This window comes from Solanum stenotomum, chromosome 6 (genome assembly GCF_019186545.1).
Source record: "Solanum stenotomum isolate F172 chromosome 6, ASM1918654v1, whole genome shotgun sequence".
In the NCBI taxonomy this organism is placed as follows: Eukaryota; Viridiplantae; Streptophyta; class Magnoliopsida; order Solanales; family Solanaceae; genus Solanum; species Solanum stenotomum.
In genome coordinates this window covers 45,148,756-45,161,990 of record NC_064287.1, presented here as the reverse complement: position 1 = coordinate 45,161,990, position 13,235 = coordinate 45,148,756, and the positions used below count along the sequence as shown (strand labels likewise).

Below are 13,235 nucleotides of genomic sequence, written 5' to 3'. Positions count from 1 at the left end.
CAAACAGAGCTAACTTAGTAAACTATACATCAATTTATTATTTTCCTTAATGGGCATGAAATGAACTAAAGAGATACTTATTTTGGACAAAGGAAGTAGTAGTATATAGTTATGTCGTTTCCGGTCAATGCTCATTTTCCCAATAGTGAAATCATATTTATCCTAGTGAATACCTTCTTCTCGTTCACTCCACCCTGGTGCCACGTGTCCCCCCTTTCTCTTAAATTTTGTAGCTATATATATGGGCACTTATTACTTGCCAATAGCCACATACTATACACATAGAGAGAGAGATATTTGTAGAGAGAGAGAGATGGATAATGGTAATCATGTTGGTGGTTCAGGAAATGGATGATTTCATAGCTATCGCAGATCTCCACAACCAACTCCTGCACATTCCCCTTCCTCTGGTATGCTACCTATCTTCTCTTTTACTTTTACAAATGTATTGCACAGTGATTTCTCTATATCTATGTATGGTTGGAATGTTCATGAATTTTATATTTGATATGCTTACTAAAGCCGAGCGATTCTACTAAAATCTATCTCACAAGGTAGGGGAAAGGAATGTACACTCGCACTTCCAGATTCTATTTATGGAATTATATATACTAATTACTGGGCATGTCCTCGTTGTTGTTGAATATTCATGAGGCTTGTATATGCAGAAGTGCACACAGGTTTTTTCAGGAGAGTTAATCTGGGCTGCTAGCTAATAATTTTCATTAATTCCTCTGAATTTTTCATTTTCTTTTTTTAGCTCTGTTGAGTTTTGGAAGATAATAAAAATGGAGAGCTGCAACTTGTGTACATTTCTTGGCTTGCTCTATTTCTGTCTTTAATTAGCATATATGCATTTTTATCCATATATATATATTTGCAAAGCTAGCTGTTTGTATATCAAAGATGAAAGATTGATTGATCAATTCATGGTAATGGTGATCGACACGGCATTTTTGGTTTTCTTTTGGAACTTCAAAGAAAAAATGGAAACAAGTGGCATGCATGCAATCTTGTGTATGTCCTCTCTAAACTTTTTTACGCGTCTCTCCTCTAAAAAGAATATTAAAAAGAGAGGAAGAAACAAACCGTCTAACGTTAGCAAGTTTGAAAATCAGCTAGCTATATTACACAAATTAAAGGCTTTAATTATGGCATAAAAATTGCTTAAAATGTCCGTTACAATTTGAGGAGATTTCCTATATATATATATATATATATATATATATATATATATGTTACTATAAGTGGGAACAAAAAAAGTAGTTGAATTACGATTTTACCTCTATTATAAATTAAAATATTATAAAATATTTAATTATTTAATTTAAATATTAAATTGTATCATTTTAAAAGTAACTAAAAGAAATTATGGAATAAGATTTTAATCTAGTAAAACCTATTTGGTATATAGAAAGAGAAACCTTAGTAGCAATACTACAGGTAATTAAAAAATTAGATGAAGATCTAAGAAGAAAAATAGTAATCATAATTACTTTAAAAAACAAATCTGAGGAAGAAAGATATGAATTACATCATTATAATTTTGCAGAAGAAATTATAGATATGATGGATACTTCTGACTATTACTTCTCAGAATAAAATAAATATGAGCCTAAAAGAAGTCTCAGAATTATTAAAAGACTTAATAGAAAGTCAAAAACAATTAACCTTACGGTTAAAAATGATAGAAATAGAAATAATTTCTATAAAAGAAAATCTTCCAGGAAGAATTACAAATATAATTGAAAAATTTGACAAAAGAGCTAGTCAAAAAAACATAAAAGAATTACTAGCAAAGAAATATGCAAGTAAAAATACTTATCAAAAAGGAAGTATGGATTAAATATTAATCCAAAAATTCCTAGAAAAACAAAAAATTGAAGAAGAAAATCTAGAAGAAGAATCTAGAAATAACAGAAAATAAGTCTGTTGAATTAGAAACAGAATTACAAAAAGATGAATGAACATCTAGACGAGCTAGTATATGCTATGGAAGATCTTAATCTTTCAGAACATGAACTAAAAGTATTTATGAATAAAGGGGAAACAGGAGGACCCCAAGGAAGATTTGAAGATGGTGATGGATCCAAATCCATTAAAGAAGAATGGCAAGAGCCAGAAAAGTGATAAAATTTTTGCAAATAAAGCAAAAAAGAACAAAGATTTTATTAAACAATATCATAACAATGATAAATCCAGGTTCATGCCTAATAGATTCCCAACAGGAGATATTGGAACCCAATTTCTAGATCTAGATTGTATAAGAGATCCAGAAACAAGTCTAGATTTATGGTCCCAAAATATGCTATTATATTTCCTATTAGGAAAAGGAAATTATACTGATGAAGAAAAATACATCATGATTATAAATATCTTTATAGGTAAAGTAAACGACTGGTTTTCTGGATTAACAGAAGATTCAGAAAAAATAATAAAAAACGATGCCTTAGAAGGTTTAAAAAGGTCATTACAAGAAGGTATCACAAACCTAAAGCAATATGTTGCAAATGAATTCTTTGGTGGACAAGGAAGTCCTCCAAATAACAGAGAAAAAATCAGGACAATTGCTAAAGAGCAATTAGAAAAACTACAAATTTGTAAAATGAGTTATATTCAAGAATACACTTGTGAATTCGAAGAATATTACTACAAAATCTTTGATAGTGGAAAAGAAATGATGTCATACCTTGAAAAATACTATAAAAAATTATCAGGCTTTTGGGCAAAATACTTCAGAGAAGAATACGAAAAAGAAGATAAAAAAGGAGATACTCTTGGTCAAAGAATAAACTTCTTAAAAAATAGACTTGGTCAATTATGTATGTCACATAATATACAAAGAAAAGCTAAAAGAATAAATACACATATATACTATCTAGACACAAATGCAGCCACCCAATGGGGGATGTAATGATAAAGCTTATAAGAAAAGAAAACTTAAAAAAGGTTTAATGAAAAGAAAGAATTTTTCTAGAAAAGATTACGTACCTAGAAAAAAATACTATAAAAATAAAAAAAATTTCACAAAAACAAAACCTGAAAAAAAATGCAAGTGTTACAATTGTGGAGAAGAAGGCCATAAAAGTTACGAATGTAACAAAAGAAGAGTAAAAATCTAAAAAATTGACAGAATAGAAATTGATTCAGATCTTCGATCAATAAAATCTATAGAAAGTGAAGATTTCTTTGATGAAATCTATGAAGAATACTCAACCAGTTCAGAAGAATCTGACTAGATGAGTAAAGAAATTCAAGAAAAAGAAGATTCAATTCAAATCCTAGAAACTGAAGAAGATCACAGAGGATATGCTTTAAAAGCAACCTTTGATGGAGCGACATTCAAAAAAATCTAAGGATTAAAATTAAATCTTAAAACAGAAGATAACCTATTAAGTAGAATGCAAAGAATGTTTGCTAGAGATAAAATTTCCTATCATGAATATCAGAAAATAGAAAAGGTAATAGAAATTACCCAAACAACATGAAAACATAAACAAAACCTATTAACAAAACCTATGATAGATCAAATTCTTAGGAAAATTCCTAAAAGAATAAAGGAAAAAAATGAATTATGTTCATCTAGGAGGAATCCAAATATTAGTCAAATCGACTTTTAAAGAAGGAATCAATTGTCCAATAGTTATAAATCTATCAGATGAAAGATTTATAAATGCAAGAGAAAGAAATCTTGGTATAGTAGAGGGAAACCTAGCCTATACAAAACTTCTCTTCACATATTATCCGAAATATTGTATGTCACTCAAAGATGCTGATTTCAATGACGCATTGAGCTTACATTTTCAGATCAAAAGAAATAATCTATTTAAACCAGGTAATCATATAATGAGTATCTATTATCAGGCTTTGTACACAGTGACAAATTCAAACTATGGTAAAGTATATAAAAACAAAGAAATGAACGAAATAGATCAAGAATGTGCAGGAATAGCAAGGATAGTTGAAGCAGAAATTCAACAAGCTCAAATTCCAGATGAATATGAGATTCAGTTTGGAAAAACACGAGAAATAGAAAGTTCTAGCAACCCTAGACTTTCGATAGAATATGGAAGGAATTCCATTAGAAAAACTATATCTAATAGGTATCCTTTAAAAATCTTAGAAACTTCAAATATCACTTAGATAAAAGGAAGAATCTTCAATGGGATTGAATGGAAAAATCAAGAAATCTTGATACAAACAGGAGCAACTGCTAATCACGTAAAAGGTATTCTTTTGGATGGAATATCGATATACGAAGGAAAGCAATATACTTATAAAACCTTTGAAGGAAATAACTTTAGTTGTAAAAATATGGTAGATTTACCTATACAACTAGATACAATAAGAATAACAATTCCTTGTTATATCACAAATCATGAAAGTGATCAAGATTTAATCCTAGGAAACCTTTTCCTAGATAAATTAGATGATTATAGTATAGGAAAAAACGGCATAGAAATGATATACAAAGGCGAAACATGTTTCATACCAAAAATGTAAATGCCAGAAGAAACAATTTTTAAAGTTTCAGTTTTCATAAAAATAACCTTCTATGATACAAAAATAACAACCTGTTGTCAAATAGACAATGGATCCGAAGCAAGTTTAGCAAAATCTTTTTAAATAAAAGATTGGGACATAAACAAAAATAATATATCAATGATTGGAATCACAGGAGATAAAGAAAAACTTTCAAAATCTAAAGAAAAAGTTGAAATAATCTTAGGACCAAAGATTGTTTCGATAAACAATTTATTTGCTTATGATAAATTGGAAACAGATTTATTATTAGGAAATGATTTTTTACAACAGTTCCAGGATTATCATCAGACATTATACATGATAAGCCTTAAAACTCCTTGTGGACATTTCATAAAAGTCCCAAGAAAACAAAATACATATAGTCTTGAAAAAGATAATGGAAATTTTAAAAGAAAATATTTAGAAAATCTAAGAAAAATTACTTGTAAATGTCTTAATCTAGAAAAGATTAAAGAAAATTTACAGAAATCCTATGGAGAAAATCCATTAGAAAAATGGGAACAAAATCATGAAAGGGCAAACTTAACTTTAAAAGACCCTAGCATAATTATTAGAGTCAGACCCATGCTCTACAATGAAGATGATAAAATTCAATTTAAAATTCAAATTAAAGAACTTCTCAACTTAAAATTAATAAGAATGAGTAAAAGTCCTCATAGTAGCCCAACATTTATGGTAAGAAACCATGCTGAAGTAAAAAGAGGAAAAGCTCGTATGGCAATAAACTATAAAGAGCTAAGTAAAAACTGTTTATTTGATGGATATTTTATCCCAAATAAAAATAATTTGATTAACCTTGCAAAAGGAAAAACTTATTTCTCAAAATTTGACTGCAAAAGTGGATTTTGGCAAATAAAATTAGCAGAAAACTCAATTCAGTTAGCTGCTTTCAGTACTCCTAATGGACATTATGAGTGGTTAGTCATGCCTTTTGGATTAAAAAATGTGTCACAAATATTCCAAAGAAAAATGGATAAAATATTTTCAGAAAAAGAATTTTTAATTGTATATATAGATGACATTCTAATATGTTCTAAAACATATGAAGAACATTTAAGACATTTGAAAGAATTTTCAGAAATTTGTTTAAAAAATGGAATTGTGTTAAGTCAGAAAAAAGCTGACATCAATAAAAATGAAATAGAATTCTTAAGAATGATTATTTCAAAAAATGGAATCGAACTCCAATCACACATCTAAAAAAAGATTATAGAATTTCTTGATAAATTAACAACAAAATAAGAAATTCAAAGATTTCTAGGTTGTTTAAATTACGCAGGTGAATTTATTCCGGATTTAGCTAAAAAACGAAATATACTACAAAAATTAATAAGAAAATCCAATAGACTTGGATGGACAGAAGAACAGACGCAATGTATTAAAAGTCTAAAAGAAGAATGTGCTAAGTTACCAAAACTGAGATTACCAGAAGACAATGATAATCTAGTTTTACAAACTGATGCATCCGACTATCATTGGGGAGCATTATTGCAAACCGATTTAAATGAAATTTGCAGGTACACAAGTGATACTTTTAATGATGCAGAAACAAGGTATTCCACCAATGAAAAGGAATTATTAGCCATTGTTAGAGGAATAAGAAAATTTTCTACTTTCCTTTACCAAAACAATTTGTTATTAGAACTGATAATACACAGTTGTCAGGACTAATATTTAACAAGCTACCTTCTGAACCTCAATTCAGGAGATTGCATAGATGGCAAGTGTTATTATCCTTTTATTCATTTTCTATAGAATACATTAAAGGAAATGACAATTTTCTTGCAGATTTTATCTCCAGAAATGTCCAATATGGACAATCAGAAGAAAATCCTAGTAAATAGGATATATGAAAAGATGAAAACAGTGGATGAATCCATTGACGACAAAAGCCAAAAGCTATTCAAATCAGAAATGAATTGTCAAAATTATCTGAGCAATCTCGAATGTTACAATCTGAAATCAATCAGCTCAGTACTACACAAGCTGAGAACATAAAGGAATTCTTACTCTTATGTGAACATTTGGATACACATCCAAGACAGAATTCAAATCTGAAAGGGAATATTAATCCCAACAAAGAGGCAGGAGATGTCCCACTAGCACCTAGTGCCCAAAACATCTCAATGGTAAGCACAGATATGTCTACTCCCTCATCGAAAGATGATGGAAAAAGCCGAGCAACAATTGAAGCTTCTACTTCGAAAGAAGGAGCAAGCTCATCCTCAGCAAAGGCAGGAGAAATTATATCTGAGAAACCAGAAAGCAGAACTAACTCAGTTCCATCAGGAACAAAAGTGTTTTCTTCTTTTCAAGTTGGCAAGCAGCATCCTAAGGAAGAAGAGTATCTTACATTCACAAGATACATTTACAATCTCCCAGAAGAAAGTGGAGAAACATTCGGTGTTTTAGGAATAACAAGTTTGTTTCCTAGAATATCAATCTTTCCAAACGGATTACCGAGCTTTACTGCTCAATTATTTGAATTCGGATATTTAGATCGAGTATATACAAAACCTGATCTAAATGAATTATCTCAACTACCATCGAAATTGTTCAACTCAGTCAAGAATTATGCCCAAGGCAATGGAGTTTATTGAAGGTTCTTTTAGCATTTCCATGGAAGGCAAAGATTTGCAAGCATATTATCCAACACTCAACTATATTTCAGTTGAAAAAATTAAAGATTTTAATGTTAAGGCCACTGGAGTGGACAAAAAACTTTCACATCTTAACAAAAAATGGATTCAAACTAGAAGAGATTTAGGGATTAAAGCCCTATATGCTATTCTTAAGCGATTCTACAATGAAGATTGCAGAGTCATAGATCAAGACCATGATTGGGTTTTAATCACTAAAGAAAAATCCAAGTCAAAGGAACTAAAAGAAAGAATTCTAGACATTGAGCTTCATCGTTTAGGAGCAACAGAAGAAACATGGAAACTAGCATGTAAAATGTTAGATCATGACCATCCATAATGTCAGGAAGAAGACAAGAATAAAGACGTAAGCACTTACATCATGGAGATAACAACTAAGAAAGGAATCTTTCCTTTTTCCAAAAATAAAAAAGAAGGGTCACATCTTGTCGGCCATCAACAAAAGAAGACGGACAAGTCCTCATCTTATCAACAAGGAATCTTCAATCAGTGAAGGACCAAATCAGAAATATGTAAAATTTAGGGAAAGTCCCTAAAAATATATATTTTGTAATAAGTCCCTCCTTCTATCTATAAAAGGAGAGGAACTTCATACTTGAGAGGCAGACTACATTTTTTGAGAGAAAAACACTTGAAAGAAAAATGTTAGGTACCTTCGAGAGTATGAGGGTGAGTGAGTAGTAACTTCTCCCGCTGGGGAAAAGTATTTTCTATATATGTTGTGAGTATAAGTATAATATGTATGGTATGATTGTAAAAATTATAATATGAAATAAAGGTTGGTTTTTATACCTCTCTTCTTAAAACTCCATTAATAGTCTTAAGTGAAGGTTGCGATATTCAGCCTTAGGGAGGAACAGCAACAAAGTAGCCATAGACTGAGGTCGTTGGGGCGAAACACTGTTCATGGCCTAAAGGGAGAACTACTGTGGTAGTGATAAGGATTGTTCATCGACAAAAGAGAAGGAAGGTATACACGCAAACTTTTGTTGCATATTATTAATTTTAAAAGAATACTATATCATTATATGCATACTTCAACATAGAAAGAAATACTTAGTACCTATAGGGAATAAAATAATATTGAATATCTCATGTCAATACAACATGCTTATATCCATGCTATCATCATATCCATGCTATTAGCATAATGAAAAACATTCAACGACATGCATACAACATAAGAAAAAGAGCTTGGAGTCATAAAAAGGCTTTATATCATATGGATAAAGCAATTGCAAAAATGGAACAAGTATATATGCATACTAGTCATCATTGTGATGCATTAATATTTTCAATACATGAAATGAAAATGTATAGAATACAAGTATGTGCATATTATCCGCAACCCTATTTTACCTGTTCAAAACAAAAGAAACTAATGACAGCAATGACAACAAGAAACTAATGGTATATATATATATATATATATATATATATATATAAGTGGGAACAAAAAAAGTTAAAAGTTGAATTACGATTTTACCCCTATTATAAATTAAAATATTATAAAATATTTAATTATTTAATTTAAATATTAAATTGTATCATTTTAATTAATATGTTAATGACTTTTGCACTTCCTTAGATTAATTTCTAATTAAAATATCTAATTAAATACATATTTATCATCTATAATCTATATGTATATAATAATAAAATAATAATAATAATCCAAAAATCTCTTCATAAAATGTATAATTAATTAAATATTAAATTATTAAACAATATACTGACAGTAGTATACTAATAAATACTAATGATATTATCATCATATGAAAAGACAATGATGTCATTGTAATTACTACTGGTTTAAAACTAAAAGAAGAGGAAGGGTTGATATTAATTTATTTATTAGTTCATTCATATGATAATATCATTCATTTTTGGTCTTTTCAAATTACCTGGATTAATGGTGGAAAAATATTCTCTTTATAGAATTTATATAAAAAGGCCTAAGTTCTTGACATTACTATTAATGTTATATTCATAGATGATTCTCACTTGACTTTAGCCTTTTTCATAATATTTGTAAGTTGTGCACTATATTTTTTTCCCATGAAGCAATCATTGGTCTTTTGATTTGGTTTACTTGGTCAGCCAGCAACATTTGCAGCATATAGGTAAGGATCATACTTCATTTATCTAGAGATCGTATGAAAAATATTTATGTCACTATTTTTATTTATTGATTTGGATGAAGATATTTCAAATCTTTTTATTGCTATTTTTTTTTTACTTGACAAAAATGTTAAAAATCAGTGGCTATGACCTTTTGAATTACTATAAGTTGCATCTACTAGCTTTAAGTTATAATTTATTATACAGTCTACCTACTAACTATATTTAGATGCTCAAATTTACAGGTTTGGACAATCATTTTCCATATATGCAATAATCAAGTCATTCAAATAGGTTCATTGTCAATCAAATTCAACTTGCACTTTAAATGGCTATACTAAATTCTACAAATATTTACAACACCTTAAATCTCTTCAATCACCCCACATTTGTAGTATTATTTCAACCATATCAAATTATATATATGCTCTTAAATTTGACAATTTAAGGTTGAGTGAGTTCAAGGCACAAAAAGTGTACTTTGAACTATAGAACAGAAGAGAACACGTTGGCAAAAGATGACATGGAGATGGTTTATTTCCGATATTATAGTATATTGCACAATTTTCACTAATTTCTATTTTCTTTTGCAGGAATTAACTCAACAAGTCAGTAATGTTCTATAGGTTTTAACCTTTTGTCAATAATATCCTTATCTGAAGTGAGAAGATAGAACACTATATGCTTCTTCCTTGTAAGAATTCACTGCTTAGTGTATTATTAATCTTTTTTTTTTAATAAAAATACACTAATTTATGTTAGTTTCTTCACTTACATTATCTATCATAATCTTCATTTGAGAAGTCTATGGATTTTGAGATGCAACAACAAACTAAAAGATAAAAAAGATGGATAAAAAAATGGTAGATGGACTGCATGGGGAAGAAGAAATCAAGATGGTGATATTTAGGTGCACTTGAATTTGAGAAGGCTTGATTTGAAATATGAATTTATTTTTTATATAGTGTTTCATGCTCACACAAAATATATTAATGTTGACTTATTATCATATTATATTTTATAATACAATATACATATTATTCAACTAATATTTTCTACCAAATTTCCAGTTTAAATGACTCATATAAGGAAATCAAAAATAGTGTACTTATAAATGCACTTATGATTTATATATATTAATTAAATTAATTCTCTTAAGTTGATACAACTTCAACAAACACTACTTTCATCTGACAATAACTACTTGATGGGCCTGAAGTATTTGTAACCATTAGTGGTTGTTGCTCATATCCACACTATTTGTCATTGAAATATCATTTTGGTCGATTATTTGATAGAGTAAAAGCACTATACAAGAAAACGTTATACAATTTGTTGACAGTATACAACAGCTAACTATAGTAGTAGTTATCAAAGTAATAGAATACAATGCTGAAGGAACTTTCTTTCTTTCTTAAAACTAAGGGGATCATTTCAACTTCATTTGATATTAACTTTTGGTGTGATGTACTTTGTGATGATAGTGAATATCGATTGAACTATTCATCAATTGAGCATGTATTCTTCACTTTCAATTTTGGTGTTATTTCTAATGTTTTTAAGAAGTTTAAACTATTAGCATCGAATACACGTGCAACACACGTGCTCAAAACTAGTTTATATATAAGTGTCAGCTAATTTACTTGAGTTAATTTATTTTTTTGCTCTCTACTTTACCCATAAAATTAAAAATCAAAACAAATAAGCATTTTAAGAAGTCAATTAAAATCTAGCCAGTGATTCTTTATCCAAAGTTTAAGAAGCATAGCATATAACATTAAGAAAACTGGTACTACAAAAAAAGTATATGAAAACAGTGGGCAGGGTAGTATCCGTCAATAAAATTTTATCTTAATCCTATATCACGATTCACGGTTATGGTAAAAGAAAAAGCCTTTTGATCCGACGCAAGTTTGGATATATGCGAGAGTTAGTTGAAGAGCAGACAAAATATGAAGTGTTTTATGTTAAGTCTGTATTCACACTGATCAAATAATATGTGGTTTTGGTGTTCACATGAATATTGTCCAAAATTCATAGTGCCGTCTTACAGTACGACTCTCATATCCAGCTAATAATTAGTGACATATATTTGTGTGCCATTAGCTTTGTAATTTGTTGAATACTTGGGTAGGTTATAGCAAATGTGACTTAATAATGTTTAACTAGACAATAAAAGTGTAGCTAGTTGTGATGAAATTAGACGAATAGTTTGATGATATGGAAAATACTTCTTTTTCATTTCACTCTGATGTTTTTTTGTTGTGTGAAATTAAGATATGGAGATGAGCTTGGAACTGCCTGCTCATCTCAACCAGGCAGTTGTTGAAGGCATTATTCAGGAGCAAGACCGATTCATGCCAAACGTGGCCAGAATCATGCATAGAACCCTTCCCCCCCATATCAAGATATCCGATGACGCCAAATGGACCATGCACGACTGTATCTCTGAGTTCATATGCTTCGTAACATTCGAAGCCAATGCTCGTTGCCAGCGTGAGCAGCGGAACACCATCACTGATGAAGACGTGCATTGGGTCATTAGCAAGTTTGGTTTTGTTGACTACATTGAACCCTTGCCTTTGTACTTGCCTCGTTATCTTGAGGATGATGGTGGTGAGCCTGGATCCCTGATAGGGGAGTCTTTGTTGAAGCGTCCAATGGTTGATACAGCTTCAAGCTGCAACATCACGCCCTATCACAGGCCTCCTAATTTTCCTATGGCTCATCACCACTTGGGGTATCCACCACCAATGGGAAATGGTGATGTGCTGGGGGATGCATCAAATGGAAGCACTTCTCAGTGTGCAATGGATAATGATGTTGAGTTTCCTACGGAGGAGGGTAAGGAGTGATCAATTTCTCCACTAAAGGTGTTAAGTTGTTATTGAAGCTTCATGAGCAATGAAGAAATCAAACTATCTTTTCTATGTTACCTAATCTAGGATAGTTCTTAATTTGCAAAGTTTAGGAACGTGTCTTTCGAACTAAGTGAGCCAAATGGTGGCCCCTTCAATTGGATGTTTACTTAAGTGTGTATGTGTTTGTGTATTTGTATGTTATATTTGCCCTTATGCTATGAAAAATTGGTCATATCTACCCTCTGTTTCACTTCTTGAATATCCTGGTAGTTATATTCCTTCATGCTTGTTGATTAGTAGAGGTTCGTTACCTCATTAAGATTAGTAAGGTAAGGCCTAGCCCCCCTTGCTTGTACTCTTCTCTTTGAGATCCTTTTCTCTTTATTAATAAAACTAGTCTTAGGCACACCTGCCTAGCGGAATTGCTTTAAAAAAAATCATTTAATTTATGCCTTCAAATGAAAAAAAAAAACAACTTTTACCCTCCCCCAGATGTACGTAGCAACCTTTTCGATAGTGAAATCGATGACATTCTAATGAGGTTGCCTTTACGTGATATTGTGAGGACAAGCATCGTATAGAAAGAAAGGAGATATAAGTGGTGCAGACTTCCATGCCTCAAATTTGATCAAACACTTTGAAAAACAACGGAGGACTTGATATTCCCTTCAATTGGTTTATCTATCACTCTCTGTCACCTCATTGCTCTTCTTACAGGACCAATTACCAAGTTTACCCTTGACATTCCTAATATGGGAAAATGACCAAATATTGACCACCTGATATATTTCCTCTATAAGAATGTCATTCAACATCTTGTTGTTAAACCTCTGCTTGGTAACTGATACAAATTTGCCTTCTTAATTTTTCGTATGTTCGGGTTTGAGTCATTCAAACAAGAGCTCTCTCAATCAAATTCCTTGATTTGTAGCATATCAAGCAGCCACATACTCGGCTTCTGCTGAAGATTGAGCTACAATATCTTTTTTCTTTGTTCTCCAAGAAAATTCTGAACCAAACATAAATGAGTAACGGGATGTGCTTTTGT

The 13,235-nt window shown here is 30.5% G+C and overlaps 2 protein-coding genes and 1 pseudogene across 3 annotated transcripts in view; 1 reads left to right on the top strand and 2 right to left on the bottom strand.

The window, feature by feature from the left end:
- Positions 1-13,235, bottom strand: part of LOC125867008 (endoglucanase 25-like) — a 237,868-nt gene that overhangs the window by 78,187 nt on the left and 146,446 nt on the right. The gene's annotated exons all lie outside the window — the stretch shown is intronic.
- LOC125867017 (suppressor of mec-8 and unc-52 protein homolog 2) overlaps positions 1-13,235 on the bottom strand; it is a 460,057-nt gene that overhangs the window by 445,493 nt on the left and 1,329 nt on the right. The window lies entirely within an intron of this gene.
- Positions 314-12,516, top strand: LOC125867040 (nuclear transcription factor Y subunit B-6-like; annotated as a pseudogene).